This window comes from Heteronotia binoei, chromosome 16, assembly GCF_032191835.1.
Source record: "Heteronotia binoei isolate CCM8104 ecotype False Entrance Well chromosome 16, APGP_CSIRO_Hbin_v1, whole genome shotgun sequence".
Classification (NCBI taxonomy): Eukaryota; Metazoa; Chordata; class Lepidosauria; order Squamata; family Gekkonidae; genus Heteronotia; species Heteronotia binoei.
In genome coordinates this window covers 1,332,828-1,351,057 of record NC_083238.1, presented here as the reverse complement: position 1 = coordinate 1,351,057, position 18,230 = coordinate 1,332,828, and the positions used below count along the sequence as shown (strand labels likewise).

General features: G+C 47.0%; 1 protein-coding gene across 1 annotated transcript in view; it reads right to left on the bottom strand.

The window, feature by feature from the left end:
• The window catches only part of ACMSD (aminocarboxymuconate semialdehyde decarboxylase), a 232,552-nt gene that overhangs the window by 75,808 nt on the left and 138,514 nt on the right, over nucleotides 1-18,230 (bottom strand). The gene's annotated exons all lie outside the window — the stretch shown is intronic.

Here is an 18,230-nt window from a genome sequence, read left to right as displayed (position 1 = left end):
TGCCCAGAATAAAACTTGGTTGGTTCTTAAAGGCACCACTGGCCTCAAATTTTGTTCTTAAAGGCCTCTGATCTTCATGTTCACCCACACTCCATCTCACTTTCCCCTCAAATGTAAATTGGAACCAAGCAAATATTTTGAATCCACCAAAGAGAGCCTGGTGTAGCCAACCAGGCTTTATTTTCCAACAGACACCAAACTTATAAAGATTGGTATGTGCTGGATATCAATACTTTAGTAATTATCTTACAATATTAAGAGTCCTTCAACACTTTAGATCGGCTGACTGGATGAAAAAAATAGTCACTTTTCTCATGTGTGCTGCGAGAGCACACTCAGGTCTGCCAATGTGTTGATTTACACAATTTACACAGTTAGAGCTTACCAACACTAGTTAATATACATATTGACACCTAGCCTCTGGTGGGAGAAGCTCTATTAGCATTTCTAAGGAGTTGAAGTTGTAAAGTCATTTGCAGCTCAGAGGGAAAATAACACATAGTCTTTATTATCCTATTCATGCCTTTGAAGCCCCAATTCCTGTGTTGGTTGCCCGGTGGGGGCTTAGCCCCTGTTGGGAAAATCCAGTGGGGGGGGCTCTAGCCCCCCAGCCCCTGCGTACTTTATGCCTATGCAGGTTAGTGTGACATGATTTGTTCTTGAGAAATCCATGCTGGCTCTTAGTAATCACAGCCATCCTTTTTAATGTTCCAGAACTGACTATTTGTTCTAAAACATTTTCAGGTATAGATGTCAAGCTAACAAGTCAGTAGTTACTCAAATCCTCCTTTTCCCCCTACTTGAAGATGGGTACATTTGCCCACCTTCAATCTTCTGGCACCACACCTGTTCTTCAAGAATTCTCAAAAATCATGGCCAGAGGCTCAGAAATTACACTCGCAAGTTCTTTTAGTACCCTTGGGTGCAGTTTATCTGGCCCAACGACTTAGTTTCATTTAAAGAAACTAGGTGTTTATGTACTACCCCATGCCGATCCTAGGAATTGATCAGTTCTGCCCTCTCTTTATCACCTGTTACAATTTTACTTCCTAAATTGGCCTACCATGTCCTTGCTCTTTGTCTTACTTTGAACATAAGAAAAGAACCCTTTTTTGTTGTTTTTAGCATCTTTTGCTAGCCTAGACTCATACTGAGCTTTAGCTTTCCTAACTCGTTTGCTACAAACACCGGTTATTTGTTTATATTCATTCTTGGTTATAAGGCCCTCTTTCCATTTCCTAAATGAGTCTTTTTTATTTCTCAAGTCTTTAGAGAGCTGTTTATGGGGCTATGTTGGCTTATTTTGGCTTCTCCCATTTTTCTTTTCATAGAAATTGTCTGCAATTGTGTTTTCAATATTTCACTTTTAAGAAACTCCTACCCCTCTTGAACCTCTTTTGCATTTCTTACCATAGGATTTTACCCAGCATTGTTCTAAGTTTGTTGAAATTTGCCCTTCATACTGACTACATACAGCTTTTCCGTGCCCTAAGACTGTAAATTCCAAAATCACATGGTCACTACTTCCCAGGGTGCCCACTATTTCCACCTCATCACCCCGTTCTTCCCTGTTGGGGAGAATCAAGTCCAAGATAGTAGATCCCCGTGTTTCCTTCTCCTTGTCAGCAAGACAAGTCAGGAATTTATTTGACCTTTCATTTTTAGCAGAGTTGGATTTCCAATATATGTCCAGGTAGTTGAAATCTCCCATGTATCAAGCATGCTATTTCTGTACGTTATTGGATTCTGATTTCTTCCTCTTTCAGTCCTGACAACTGCCCTTTCTCATGGCTGCATAACAAAGCTACCCCCCCTTACTTTCTCACCTCCCTTTTTCTCTTTCCCACCTCTGGGTAGCAAATGTAGGAATGCTGTAACTTTGATGATAGAGAGAAAAGAGGCGCCTCCCCCTGAGCAGTTCCCATTCATTGCTTATCAACAGGGACAAGAATGCATGGGACCAAGGGAAGTTTTAACCGCAAGATAGTATCTGCCTAACTGTAACAATTCACACATGCTTTTTATGTCTTGAAGCTATCTTTCCTATACTCTTTGATGTAATCCTTAAAACACCATGCTCTGAGCAATTCTGTATCACTCTCAAGGCGTTGCACCTTGAGTAACAATGGATTATCAATAAACCAAGTCTTTGCATCCAACAATTGCTTGATTACTTGAAATACCCATGCTTGACATTTTGAGAGTGATCCAGCTGGAATTTAACCGAACTAGTAACTTTCTGACCGAATGGCGGAGAGAGCTCCAGGTAACAGTGAACTCCCCAACCCTCTGGAAAGAGAAAACCGAGAGGACAAGATCGAAGTGCGGAACCCCCCATGGCACATCCTAGATGCCCAATGAGCCACGGGGCGAGGGTCTCCCCTGCACGTGCAACAACTTCTCATCACCCCCCAAAACTGGGAACCGCGGACCTCCACCACACTGATGGAAGAGGCGCCAGCGTGAAGAGAGGCCATCCTAACCTGGCACTCCCACCGAGGATAATGCTCAGGGAGAGCGGACTGGAAAGCGCATGGGAGAGCGCCTGACCCGTCAGTGGTGAGGAACGGGAAGAACCCCAACCTGAAGAAGGGGAAGGAGGCGGAGGTCCTGAGCAACCAGGCCCTGATGAGGAGGAGGAAGAGATCGGGCCGGATGAACGAGGAATACTCCAGACGGTGAGAAACGAGATGGCTGACATGGCAAGGGGCCTGAGGGATAAGATCCAAGCCAATGCCACCTTCATGGCATAAGAAATTTGAAGGCAACTCGACTGAGTGCTGAGACCTGACGACCAGAGGAGAGTACCAATACCCCCCTTGGGAAGACAGCCAGCCGAGCTGCCGCTACCAGCCCCGATACCGCCCCCAATGGCGCCACTACCAATTCCTCAAGATTACAGCAAAGGGAGAGAGCTGGATGCTACATTCGACGGGGACCCCGAAGAAGTGGAATACTTCTCCATCCAAGCCAATAGTTACATGTACTATTGGGGACATACATTTCCTGACGAATTCAGCCGGGTAGACTACCTGGGGTCGAAGCTGAAAGGGGCCTCCAAGAGATGGTATGTGAGCCTGTACGAGACCAGAAGCTCTGAATTGGATACTGTAGCCGCTTTCCTACAAGCTCTACTCACACAATATGAAGACCCACTACAAGAAACTCGAGCGCTGACAGCCCTCAGAGACATGCAGCAGGGGTTGAAATCAGTGTGTGAGTATGCAGCAGAATCCTAAGGGATTTGTTTCCGTACATAGCAACAACAGCACACACAAAAGACGCACAAAAGCAATCAGAAACCCCTCTCCAACAGGCTCCAAGCACTCAAACAGTTCTCTCACATGGCAACCTTAGATAATGCTCCTCAGCAGTATTGGAAAAGCAAAATTAACGCTCACCTTGCCAGCAGTTGTGTCCCAGCTCCAAGCATCTTCCCCTAACCCAGCTGAATCACTTGAACTTCCTTTATGCATTTATAGAATAGATTGTTGACTCCAATCAGTGTAATTGGTCTCTTTTTAAAAAGTAACAGTGTATGACAAATCATGTATTTAAAATATCTGTGGATGCTACAAACTACCACTATAACTCCCACCTAGTTGCCATCCCTGAGCTGCTACTGAGGCAGATCTGTCTTCCAGTTTGGTGTAGTGGTTAAGTGTGTGGACTCTTATCTGGGAGAACCGGGTTTGATTCCCCACTCCTCCACTTGCACCTGCTGGCATGGCCTTAGGTCAGCCATAGCTCTGGCACAGGTTGTCCTTGAAAGGGCAGCTGCTGTGAGAGCCTTCTCCAGCCCCACCCACCTCACAGGGTGTCTGTTGTGGGGGAGGAAGGTAAAGGAGATTGTGAGCTGCTCTGAGACTCTTCGGAGTGGAGGGCAGGATATAAATCCAATATCTTCTTCTTCTTCTTCATCTTATCATTCAGCCTGCCTGTTCCTCAGTCCTGTAGTCTGCTTCAATCAGTCCTGCATAATTCCTGCAATAGGAGACAGCTCTTGGCATGGGGGTAAATTCACCTGGATGATGTATCATTCTGAGCATTAGGAAGGGATGTCCTAAAAAGCTTTGACAGCGAGGTATCATGAAACACCATGGTATCATTGTACAATTGGGATGAAGATGTTCGGAGTATAGAAATGGGAATATGTGGCCATGGGAAACTATTTTTATTTTCAGTAATTGTTGCTTTACAGTAGGGTTGCCAAATCCTACCTTGGTCTTGGCAGACATCATCACACTGGAGACGCTCTAGGATTCAGGTGCCATAGAGTTTTTACTGCGATGCCAGAGCATCCCTGGTGCAACGTGTCTGATACAAAGATGTCACTTCTGGGTGATGTCATTGCCTCGGACACATTGTGTGCTAGCAGAGCTCTTTGTGTGTGGGGGGGATCCTCCCACTGGCCTTCAGGGGGAGCTTGGCAGCCCTACTTTAGAGTTCACTAGAAGGCAGCAGGGTAAATGTAGCCCTGTGGAGCTCAAGAAAGTGATTCTTCAACATCTTTACACTTAGATGGCTAAGTTAGTTATCATAGCTTCCCTTTAACAGTTGTACACAGGGAAAAAGGCATTCAATCATTCCTATGATATTCTGAAAAATCCTTCTGTTCCCTGAAGTCCAAAACCATACCAAAATATAAAAAAATCAAAAGATTAGGATTAATAAGAGTAACCTTTTGTCAAATATGAGACACTAGATTTTGGTGGAGACAATTGTTGCAGCTCATATATCTGCCTATTCACTTATTAAGAAGGATATAGTGTGCCTAATTTTAACATTAAAATGTTGTGTGTACAAGTTAAGGGAGTGAACACTTATGTTACCCCAGTCTTACTTCCTTGATAATAAAGGCAATTTTCTTTCAGCATTGATTATTTTTGGTGTTTTGTTCTAAGATACATAGGATAGCAGATGCAGTGGATGGTGTGGAGGTGGGGAGGGGAGACGTGGTTGTGATGTGCTTGTTTTCATTGTGTCAGTGTGGGATGTGGCTCAGAACAGAAGTGGGCTTCCCACCCAAGCATTTGTGTGTGTGTGTGCTGATGCTTTAGAGCTCACAGCCTAACAAGACCTAGTCAGGACCTTTCCAAGACCTCTTGGGACAGCTTTGCTGTGGCTTGTGTTATCTGGAGTGTGAGAACTGCTTCTTGCCTGCTATTAGCAGCCCATCCCGGCAATTTTCAAACTTTTGCCTTGAGGGGGGAGCTTTTCCTGCATTTGCAGAGGAATTCTCGTTTGAGTGGGCCTTGTATGCTGCAAATTCTAGGAGGTAGTTGAGTGTGCACAGCATGAACAATTATTGTTTTATTATTACTTGGTTCTTTGTAGTCTCTTTTTTTCACTGAGACTCAAGGCTGACTAAATAGTGTAAATCAAGTACAGTCGACAGGATAGGATGTCCAGTGAATAGTACAACAGGGCAGGTATGTCCAACAGGTAGATCGTGATCTACCAGTAGATAGTGGAGGGGCCAGAGGTAGATCACCAGCCCCACTTGGTCTCATGGTTTGCTGGACAGGTGCATTGGCGATATGATGAGTACAGTTTCATCCTACAAGAGCAAATTTGAGCTAATGATGACTGACCTTGCAAACAACACTTTTGACATTTTCCTAATACGCAGGACCATCTGGGACAATATCCAAATTTTGTTTTTCAGAATGAGAAGTATGTGACAGAAATCTGCTCTGTTATCCAGGAATTCAAAAAAAGATTCTGTGACTTTCAAAGAATTGAAAAAGTTGTGGAGTACTTCTCATACCCATTCAAAGCAGATATGGACATTAAGCTGCTATCAGTAAAAATTACTCATTGAACAAGGCATCTCTTGAAAACGAAATAGTAACCCTTAAAAATGACATTTTTCTCAACACCTGTGCTGAGCAAGAATCATTTTGGAAGCTAGTACCTAGAGACAAATTTCCCAACTTAAGAAAATGGAGTGAAGCTGTACACTCCTGTTTCGATTCAACTTATTTTTGTGAATCTACGTTTTCCCATCTGAAAATGACAAAAAGTACACAGCGTACCAACATGACAGATGAACATCTCCAGGATTCCCTGAGACTGGTCCTCATGCAATATTCACCCAACTTCAAAAAGCTGGTGGATGAAATGCAGGCTTAGACATCTCACTAATTAGCAAGAGCGAAGTTTTAAAGATTGTGAAAGATCAGCCTGGATCAATACTTGACCTATATTTAACACAAATCACTCAATAAAAGTTAAATAAAGTTATTAAAACAGTTAAAGAAAGTTGTAACAATAAAAATTTAAGAAAAACTGTTTGCAGTTCTTTCTGGATCTTCATCTCTCTGTTTTGTTTTTGCTTATTTTGCTTACCAGTAAACGACGGAAAGTGCATTGTAAATGGCAGGGGGGGAGGGCGGTGGAACCCAACTTTGGTGGGTTAAAATGTAATTCGAAACTAATTTGAAACTTAATTTTCATGGTGGTAGATCACCAACATTTTGTCCGGAAAAAATAGATCACAACCTGTTGAAGTTGGACATGCCTGCAATAGGATTTGGGCTACAGCAATCTCAAACAGACCTGAAACAAAGCATGAGTTTTTAAATGCAATACATTTAGTGGGCGTAGAAACTACCTGGTCTGGAGCATACTGACAGTGTGATAGGCAGCAGTACAATCCCTATCCTTTTACCAATGTCACTTTCTGGCCATTGCAATACAGTCCCATTTAGCCTGTGCAAAAGAAGCCCTCTTGAATAATTCAGTTTTACATTGTAAGCTTTTATATGCATGCATACTTCATCAGACAGTGGAATGGGGTACAGTGAGCAGAATTACTTATAGCTGGTATGTAGTGGTTAAGAATGTGAAGTTAGAATCCAGTGGCAAAATAGTGAAATCAACAATTGAAAGAACATTTGGTCTGGATAGCATTTGTGCAGGAAACCAATAAAACAGTAACTTAGAATGTGAGAATGTCTGTTAATTACTCTATTGCTAGCAAGCCTGGGCCAAAATGAGGACATTTCTTTCTCAGAGGTTTTTCTTGTCCACCTAATTTACCTTTTAACATGTAACATACATATAAACATCATTCTAGTTTGCCATTAGAAAAGAATACATTAAAATATAGTGGAAGACGGGTTTAGTATATGTAATGAGATAAACAGCCAATATCTCTTATTTGAGTATGTCAATACAAAAAACATTCTGATACACTATTCAAAAAAAGAAATACATTGGAATACTATGGATATACTCAGTGAGTGGGTTTAGCATAAGTCAGGAGTGGTCAACGGTAGCTCTCCAGATGTTTTTTGCCTACAACTCCCATCAGCTGGGGCAAAAAACGTCTGGAGAACTACCTGTCAAGAAATATTTTATCTTACTATGACTGTCTATGTTTATCAGAATATAACTGCCATACCTATGTTACTAATCCTAAAACAAAACTGAGGCACATCAAAGTAGAGAATTAGCTGGCGCCCCTTTCCTCGCCTCCTTTGCTTTACTAACAAATGCAAGAATGTGCCTTTGAAGATAAAGCCTCCAGGGACAATTTCCCAGGCAGCGCCTGGACCCAGGAAAAGTAACCACAGGAAAGATAAAGAAGGGAGCTGTGTGAACTTTCACACGTGAATAGAGAAATGTTTAGTAATTGTAGCAATGTTTAGAGAACCTTTGATGTGCCACATTTAAGTATGCATTCTGCTGTTACTCTGTATCAGTTCCAATTCTTGGCTCATTAGAAGCACATGGATTATCAATAAAACCATACTTTGTTTCAACTCAAGGAATGGTTACATCCCACCCCCGACTGCTGTCCTAGTGTAGCACACGTTGTGCTATAAACTTGATGCCTGCACTCATTCTCGCACTTTATCCACCCAGCACCTTAGCACTTACTCAAGCACTTTACCTACTTTACCTGCTCAGCACTTACCCAGCACTTAATACAGACCACTAATTGGAAATTTTTTATTATTAATATTAATTAATTAACTGGATCTCTTTTAGTCGATTGATTAGTAAATTGAAGTTATTTATATATTTATTCTGGACTGTATATTTTGAAAAAATTTTAGCTCATTAACTGGGAAGATTATTTAGGGTATTATTTTGTTAGTGACGCTGGAATTGAAGTTATTGGGTTTTTAACTAATCAATTTGAGGGAGTATTGTGGGAGGGCTTTCTATATTAATTAATTAAATCGGGGAATAGGTAGTGGGTCTGTAACTGGGAGACCAGAGTGACTGGTGGGGTGCGAATCAACTGTAGGTTGGGAGAACCTGGGGGGAGGTGAAGCTGTCCAGTACTAGTAAGATCACCCCGGGCATAGGCACGGATGCTTGGCCCAGGGATTCCAGTGCTCTTGGGGAGGGGAAGGTATGACGGTGGGAATAGACAGAGGTGTAAGGGAAGGGGACGGAGACAATATGGTGCTCGGCTCCCTTCCAGTCTACTTCCCATCCCAACGGTGACAGGTAGTGGGGCCAAGAGGAATAGCCTGTCTCCGTCATTGCAACGCCAGGTCCGTAAATAATAAGACCATGACCCTCAGGGAGTTCCTGCTCCGGCAGGATGTGGACCTGGCTTGCGTGACCGAGACCTGGGTGCGAGATGGGGAGACAGTGGCTCTTTCCCAGATGACCCCCCAGGTTACTCGGTCTTTCACCAATCATGGAATAGCGGGCGGGGGGGGAGGAGTGGCATTATTCATACGGGAGGGTTACTCCTTCCGGGCTCTCCCAGGCCCAAAGATTGAGGGCATTGAATGTGCCGGTCTGGCGTGGGATGTCGGAGAGGGGTTGGCGATCTGGCTGGTGTACCGTCCGCCTAACGCACTGGCCAGCGCCTTACCATCCCTGATGGAGGCTGTGGCGAGCTGGGCGTTGGAGTACCCAGGGCTTATGTTCCTGGGTGATTTCAACGTCCATGCCGACGACTCGGCCTCCACTCAGGCAATGGACCTAGTGTCTTCCATGGCGACACTGGGACTCTCTCAATTTGTTACGACACCCACGCACCAGGCCGGGCACATGTTAGACCTGATCTTTGCGTCCGGGATTTCGGTGAACGATATCGCGGTAGAAACGGTACCATGGTCGGATCACCTAGCCCTCAAGGCCCGTGTGGGGATGCCACCCCAACCCTGTATGGGCGGAGAGCCTATTTTGGCTCGCCCCCGGAGCCTGATGGACCCGGAACGGTTCCAAATGGCACTGGGGGATCCCTGGCCCCTTGGCGATTCCCTCAATGACCTGGTGGAGGCCTGGCAAGGCCGGCTAACTAGGGCCATCGACGAGATCGCACCTCGACGTCCTCTGCGCCCTCGCAGGAGGCTGGCTCCATGGTATACCCTGGAGCTACGCCGGCTGAAACAGGGGCTCAGACGACTAGAGAGGCAGTGGCGGCATACTCGGGATGAAGCGACGAGAACATCTTATAGAACGTTTATGAAGTCTTATGAGATGGCAGTCAAGGCTGCAAAGAAAGATTACTTTGCAGCCAAGATTGCATCTGCAAATTCGCGCCCGGCACAATTATTTAGAATAATTGGAGACCTTACTACATTGCCTCAAGGCAAACCAAATGTTAGGGAATTAGAGATAGGCTGTGAGGCTTTTGTGAAATATTTTGCAGATAAAATCACGTCGCTCCGCCAAGACCTGCCTATCACATTGGATGCAGTACGGGAACTTGAGGCTCCGCGCCTGTCTTCGGGTTTGGAGTTGGGTCGCTTTGACCCGCTCAGCCTGGAGGAAGTCGACGGAATTCTCTCTGTTGCGCACCCAACAACTTGCGATTTGGACCCTTGCCCCTCCTGGTTGATTAAAGCTTGCCAGAGGGAGCTTAGATGTCCTTTACGGGACATAATAAATAGATCCCTCTTGGAGGGGCGTTTTCCATCACCTCTGAAAGAGGCTTTGGTCCGCCCCCTCCTGAAAAAATGTACAGCAGATCCGGCCGAATTGGCAAATTACTGACCGGTTTCTAATTTACCGTTTTTAGGTAAAATTATTGAGGGCAGTGGCGCTGCAACTACAGGGTTTTCTGGATGATGCTTCTGTCCTAGACCCTTGCCAGTCCGGCTTTCGCCCGGGCCACGGGACGGAGACAGTGCTGGTCGCCTTGGCGGATGACCTCCAGCAGCAACTGGATCGAGGTGGCGTGGCGGTGCTGATGTTGTTAGACCTGTCGGCAGCGTTCGACACGGTCGACCATCGGCTACTGACCCGCCGCCTCGCCGACATAGGGGTCAGGGGGCTGGCCTTACAATGGCTTTCCTCCTTCCTCAAAGGTCGGGGACAAAGGGTGGCAATCGGGGGTGAGCTTTCCCGGAGGCGCACACTAGATTGTGGGGTGCCTCAGGGAGCAGTTCTCTCCCCGATGTTATTTAACATCTACATGCGCCCCCTTGCCCAGATTGCCCGGAGTTTTGGACTGGGTTGTCATCAATATGCGGATGACACCCAGCTCTATCTGCTAATGGATGGCCGGCCTGACTGCATCCCAGTGAATTTAGACCGGGCACTGCAGGCCGTGGCAACTTGGCTTAGGCTGAGTGGGTTGAAGCTGAACCCGACGAAGACAGAGGTCCTTTGCGTGGGGCGTGGCGCTCTGGGAAGGGAAATACCTCTCCCGGTTTTTGACGGTGCGCCACTGAAAGCGGCGGGCCGGGTCAAGAGCCTGGGAGTCCTACTGGAGCCTTCACTATCAATGGAGGCCCAGGTAGCGGCCACTGCCAAGTCGGCATTTTTCCACCTGAAGCGGGCAAGGCAGCTGGCTCCTTTCCTGGAGCGCCGGGACCTGGCAACAGTGATCCATGCGACGGTCACCTCAAGACTAGATTACTGCAATGCCCTCTACATGGGGCTGCCTTTGTGTCGAACCCGGAAGCTGCAGCTAGTGCAGAATGCAGCGGCCAGGCTGTTATTAGGACTCCCGAAATGGGAGCATATACAGCCGGGGCTGCGTGAACTGCACTGGCTGCCAGTTACATACCGGGTCCGATACAAAGTGCTGGTTATTACCTTTAAAGCCCTATATGGCCGGGGACCTGCCTACCTGAGGGACCGTCTCTCCCCATATGAGCCCCAAAGAGCACTGAGGTCAGCAGGGAAGAACATGCTGACTATCCCTGGGCCAAAGGAGGCAAAATTACAGAGTACACGGGTACGGGCCTTCTCTGTTATAGCCCCGTGCCTTTGGAATCAACTTCCGGAGGAAGTACGGGCCCTGCGGAATTTGGACCAATTCCACAGGGCCTGTAAGACCATTCTTTTTAAGCAGGCTTTTGTAGACGTTGATAGGATGGCTATTTAATCCACCAACGATTTATCTAGTGACCCCTGCCATAATATAAGTGTACAGAATAACATCAGGAAGATCACCGCCGTTTAAACTATGGAACGACCCAGACAGTTGGAACTGATTTTTAGATCGTTGTTTTAAATTAATGTATAATTTAAATGTTGTTTTAAATCACCTTATATTGTATATTGTATAATTTTGTTGAACTGTTGTTAGCCGCCCTGAGCCTGCCTGGGCGGGGAGGGCGGGATATAAATAAAATTTATTATTATTATATTATTACTTTGAGATCTGCTTGCTTGACATTTTGGAACTGATCCATTAATAGAGTTTATCTGCACTGGCAACTTTTAAGCTGGATGGCTAAAAAAGTTCCGAATAATAGGGAACCTACTGATCCCTTCGGAGGAGTAGAAGTAGACTCCCCCCTGGCACATCGTCGGCTCCCGGAGAGTCGGGGGCCGTGGATCCCCACTACACATCCAGGAGCTGTTCATCACCCCTTGGAAGTGGGAGCCCCACACCTCCACCACCCTGATGGATGAGGCTCCAGCACGCCACGAGACCTTCCTAAAGAGGCCTGTGAAAGGAGGGAAGAGCGGGAACCCCGGAGAACACGGGGATGAATGCCCCATCTGAGACGAGGAAGAACGGGGAGAGCCGTGATCTGACGAAGACCGCCGTGAGGGGTCAGACTCGGAGGAGGAAAGGGAGCCCCCGAAAGAAAAGGGAGTCCTAATGACTGTAAGAGGAGAGATGGCAGCCATGGCCCGAGAGCTGCAGGACAAAATCCAAGCGAACGCCACCTTCATGGCATGAGAGATGCAGAGGCAAATCGACAGGCTGTTACCGCGTGACTTCGGGAGGGCTCCTCCAGCCCCACCAGCTCTGCCAGCACTGCCAGCAGCTCCAGCCCCACCAGCGGCTCCAGCCCCACCAGCAGCTCCAGCGGTTCCAGTGATCCCGGCCCCGCCCGGGGTTCCAGCGCAGCACCAGTGGTCCCCTGGCCACAAGACTTCGGGAGAAGCTGGGAGCTAGACGCCACCTTTGATGGCGACCCTGAGGAGGTGGAATATTTCACCATCCAAGCCAATAGCTATATGCACTATTGGGGGAACACGTTCCCAGATGACTTCAGCTCCAAGTTAAAGGGAGCTGCCAGACACTGGTATGTGAGCCTGTACAAGACACGGGGTCCCAAACTCAACAGTGTGGCTGGGTTCCTACAAGCCCTACTAGTCCAGTATGAGGACCCCCTCCAAGACACTCGGGCCATCACGGCCCTGTGAGACATGCACCAGGGGTCGAAGTCAGTGCGCGAATACACGGCCGACTTCCAAGCACAATGCGCCAAAATCTGAAGCTGGAGTGAAATGATGAAGATTGAGGCTTACCAGCGGGCCTGAATGCCAGCCTCCTGGATTGGGCCCTTCAGCAAGCCCACCCCACAACTCTCGTGGGATGGGTGCAACTAGCCAGTGAGTTGGAGACCAACATGAAGCAAGTGGCCCTCCAGGGCCAACTGCAGCAAGGGGGAAAGGGGGGATGTGAGGCTCTGTCAGGGGACAAAGCAGAGCCGAAGAAAGGATCGGCCCCAGGGGGAACCACCAAGCCCCCCACAGGTTGTAAGTGCTTTCGCTGCGGCGACCTGGGCCATCTGGCGGCCAACTTCCCGGAGAAACCTCGAGCCCCCCTTACCCCAAAGCCAACTGCGACAGGTTCCAAGAAGATGACAACCAGGCCCAAGGAGTCGAGCTGGGGAAGCACCGCAACATCGATGGTGCTAGACGAGGATACTATAATTTTGGATGACTTGAGTGAAGAGTCGTGGGGAGCCGAGCCGGCAGGAAACGAGAGTGACCTGCACTGAGAGGTGCCAAGAGGCAGATCGTGGATCTAACGGCACCGTTACGGGTGAGAATAACTGGATCACTATTTTTTGTCTCATTGACTCTGCTAAATCAGAAGCTCAAATGTTTCATGCACGCCCGAGCCCTAATTGACTCTGGGTGCACAAGGGAAATTATCACCCTAAAGTTAGTGGATGCCCTCGGACTAACCCGAAAGCCCCTGCCCCACCTGATCCAGTTTGAACAAATGGATGGGTCCATAATGCGAGGGGAGCCCTGTGTAGAAGAGGCTCAGGGCATACCGGTAGGAATAGAGGACCATTGGGAAGTGGAGGTTTTTGTGATCGCCCCTTCCTCATCCTTTGATATAGTACTGGGAGTCGGATGGTTAGCCAAGCACCAACTGAACATACAATGGGGGGACCAAACCATAGACTTTACTGACAAAAGGTGCACACACCATCACTGGCTGGGGGACTGGGGACCTAATCCACCCCCCGAGAATGAAAGAATGTGTGTATCTGTGGAAGAGGTCCAGTCCATCCCCAGGGAGTACCGGGACCTGCGCAGGGTGTTTAGCGAGGAGGAGGCGAATGAGCTCCCCCCTCACCGGAACACCAACAGCGCTATTGAACTTATCCCTGGCCAGGAATTACCCAAAGCTAAATTGTATTCTATGGGGTGGGCAGAAAAAGCGGAACTAAGGAAATTCATAGACAAGAATTTAAAAAGAGGCTTCATTAGACCAGCCACCGCCCCGCATGCTGCCCCCGTCCTGTTCCGGAAAAAGAAGGACGGGAGCCTTAGACTTTGCACCGACTTTCGCGGGATAAACGGGATTTCGATGTCCAATGCCTACCCCATCTCTCTGATCAAAGATCTGTTAAGCACAGTGTTGGAGGGGTCCATATTCACGAAACTGGACCTAAGGGATGCCTACTTTAGAGTACGAATCAAAGAGGGATTCGAGTGGAAGACGGCGTTTAACACTCCTATGGGACAGTTTGAGTACTTAGTGATGCCTTTTGGACTACAAGGGGCCCCGGGAGTATTCATGAACTTTATAAATGAGGTCTTGAGAGAGTACTTGTACAAGGGGGTGGTCATGTACCTGGATGATATTATTATTTATTCAAAAGACCTAGACTCCCATGTACAACTGGTGAGAAAAGTGCTCACTACCTTTTATGAGCATAAACTGTATGCCAAACTGTCGAAGTGTGAGTTCCACCAATCAGAACTCGACTATTTGGGGTTTCGGGTCTCTGGGAAGGGGTTGGCGATGGACCCCGCCTGTCAGCTTGTATACATTGAAGTTGACTTTATTGCCTGAAATGTTTATTTACTGCTAACTAACCCTATGACTTTTGCTGTACTAACCCCAGTGTTGTAAAGGAATGTGAAGGATGGCCGGGAGGAGGGAACGGAGGTGCCAAAGGCCTTCTGAAGTGCAAAACATCTAGCCGGTTCCCAGGCGCCTAGCAGAGACAAGCAAGGCCACAGCAGGGGAGAAGAGACAGACTATGTAGGTGGGAGATAACAGATAGGCGCACTGGCTATTCTCAACAGTGGAGCCCCAGTTTTATTATGGGAAATGATTTAAAACCCTTATGCTTTGATGTGTATCCATAAATGCTCATGCTTGCACCCCTCTCGTTATTAGTATCAATGAACCTGCGTAGTGAATAGCATTGCTGTAATCAATAAATGGAAACTTTGTTTTAAACAAAGCCAAGACTGATCCTTGTTGAAACTTCAATGCCCCTTCGCTGACACCGCCAAGATACAAGCAGTGCTAGATTGGGAATCCCTGATGACACGTAGACAGCTACAATCTTTCATCGGGTTCGCCAATTTTTATAGGGGCTTCATTCAGGGGTTCGCCCAGGTGATGTTGCCCCTAACAGACTTGCTAAAGACTAAAGGAAAGGGGCCCGAAGCGAAAAAAACGGGGGCGAAACTGGTTTGGACCCCTACTTGCCAAAAAGCCTTTGAACGACTGAAACGTTTGTTTACCAGTGAACCGGTGCTAGCTCATCCTGACAAGCTTAAGCCCTTCGTGGTCCAATGTGATGCTTCCGACGTAGCCATAGGAACCATATTAATGCAAAAAGACTCGGAGGAGAGGTTAAGACTGTGTGCTTATCTCTCTAAAAAGTTCTCACAGGAACAGCGCAACTGGTCGGTGTGGGACAAGGAAGCGTTTGCAGTGACTTTTGCATTGAAAACATGGTGGTCTTGGCTCGAAGGAGCAAGGGTGCCATTTGAAATCTGGACTGATCACAAGAACCTAGAAGCGCTTATCAGGTGTAGAAAACTAACCGAAAAACAGATTCGGTGGGCTGGGTTCTTTGCGAAGTTTGACTTTACTCTCAAGCATATTCCTGGGTTGAAAAACTTTTTAGCTGATGCGCTATCGAGGCTGCCCCAGCATGAGAGTCAAAAGGAAAAGGTGGTGGACTCTATCATTCCCCCTAGCGCCATAGCAGGCGCGGTGACTACACAATCAGGAAAAAAGCCCAAAGCGCCCGAGCCTTGAGGGGGCAATAGACTGAACGAGGAAATGGAGTACGAGGGTGAAGGGAGGCCAGAAGGACTTACAAAAGGGGCAGGAGGGTTTTGGTATTATGATGAAAAACTGTATGTCCCCCAAACTCTGCACAGGGAGGTTTTACAGCACTGCCACTGCAGCAAACTGTCCGGCCATTTTGGGTACATAAAAACCTTGCACTTAGTCAACAGGCAGTTCTGGTGGCCACACATGAGAAAAGATATTCCAGAATTCGTAGCTACCTGCCCGGTGTGCATAATGGCAAATAAAAGGGGGGGGGGACACCAGGTCTCCTCCAGCCAACCCCCACGGCCGAACCCCTTGGTTGGTAGTCTTTATGGACTTCATAGTGGAATTACCGGTGTCCCAGGGACGAACTGTGATACTAGTAGTGGTGGACACCTTTTCAAAGAAAGCCCACTTTATCCCCTGCAAAAAGCTGCCCACCGCAAAGAAGCTGGCCTATTTGTTCTTTCAACGCATTGTTAAAGTACACTCATTCCCGGACAAGGTCATTAGCGGCCGTGGGCCACTGTTCGTTGCCAACTTCTGGCGGGAGTTTTGCAAGCTAACTGGCTTGCAAAGCTCTGCATATCACCCCCAGATGGACGGACAGAGGGAACGAGTGAACGCTCTTCTAGAACAATATTTACGGTGCTATGTTAACTACCAGCAGTCTAACTTGGTGGAGTTATTGCCGTTTGCTGAATATGGGTATAATAATTGTCAAGTCTGCTCCTAACTTTGGTCAAGCCTGCACTCAATCACTGGTTCAGGAGAAAAGCATCCTGGGTAAAGCCATACTGTATTCCAATGCTGCTAGTGTGAACTCTCCTCACCCCCCTCCTTTCCTTTGATATGTAGCATTGCTTTGAAATGGGAATATGTGAACTGGTTTATCGTGCCTTCTCAGGCTTGGCATCAGGGGAGGTTGGAGCCAAGAGACGCTCAAGGCCAAACCAGGCCTGAGAAAGAAATTGTAACATCAATGTGTGAATGTGCCCTGCATAGTACCCCTCCCTCAAGAATCCCTTTGAAGTCTACCTTATATGATTGCATTCTACTGTATGATCTTTAGTCTATCAATCTTACTGTAGTCGAGAACCATGATATCAATAAACTAGATACTTTGTTTCAACGAAGGCTCGTTATTGAATCTGCCGACTTGACAATAATAGCCTCCACAGCTCCACCAAAACAAAACCATTTAAAATTGTAAATGGCTATGAGGGGAAACCCTTCCCACTGTTACCCAGCAACAGTGGAGCCCAACCCCCCACCTCATGCCAGCAGTGGTTTGAGACATGGGAAAAGGATGGGCTGTGATCTAAGACAACCTGGAAATGGCAAAAAAGGATTACAAAGCACACTTTGACAAAAAACATTCCCCGGATTGGGAATTCAAAGTGGGAGAGACAGTATTTTTATCCACCAAGAACTTACCGTTGCCACAAACATCCAAAAAACTAGCCTACAAGTACTTGGGGCCATTCAAAATCAAACGGGTGATCAATAAATTAACAGTGGAGTTAGAGCTGCCTAAACTGTTTAGTAAAATTCACCCTGTTTTCCATTGCAGTCTTCTTTGGAAAGATCCGGGGGCTACGAGCTGTCACCCCTGCCCTACAGAACCCAAACATATTCAAGTGAAGGGTCAGAGTCACCATGAGGTCCAGGAGGTGTTGGATGCCAAGAAGAGGGGGGGGGGGGTACTATATTACCGAGTCTGTTGGAAATATTTTCCCCCTAGCTGTGATGAATGGGTGAAATCCTCCGACCTTAGAGCCCCCCTTCTTCTCAAAAGATTTTACCTACTGCACCCAGACAAACCCCGAGCAGGAGCTTGGGGGGGGGGGCAGTATGTCAAGCAATGTTTTATCTTACTATGACTGTCTATGTTTATCAGAATATAACTGCCATACTATAACTGTTACTAACCCTAAAACAAAACTGAGCCACATCAAAGTAGAGAATTAGCTGGCACCCCTTTTATTGCCTCCTTTGCTTTACTAACAAATGCAAGAATGTGCCTTTGAAGATAAAGCCTCCAGGGACAATTTCCCAGGCAGCGCCTGGACCCAGGAAGAGTAACCACAGGAAAGATAAAGAAGGGAGCCGTGTGAACTTTCACACGTGAATAGAGAAATGTTTAGTAATTGTAGCAATGCTTAGAGAGCCTTTGATGTGCCACATTTAAGTATGCATTCTGCTGTTACTCTGTATCAGTTCCAATTCTTAGCTCAATAGAAGCACATGGATTATCAATAAAACCATACTTTGTTTCAACTCAAAGACTGGTTACTTTGAGATCTGCTTGCTTGACACTACCATTGGCCACCCCTGAGAGTAAGGAGTAATGAGATTTAAAATTAATATCCCTGTTCATTCCTGGGGAGGCGTTTGTTCCAAGTTTCATAATAATTTATAATTGAGCAATTTCCTTCTCCATTCTAGAATGCATGGTTCAAGGGAAGGTAATCATACCCAAGAGAAGACTGGATGTTAGACCACTAGAACTTGATATTCATCCACC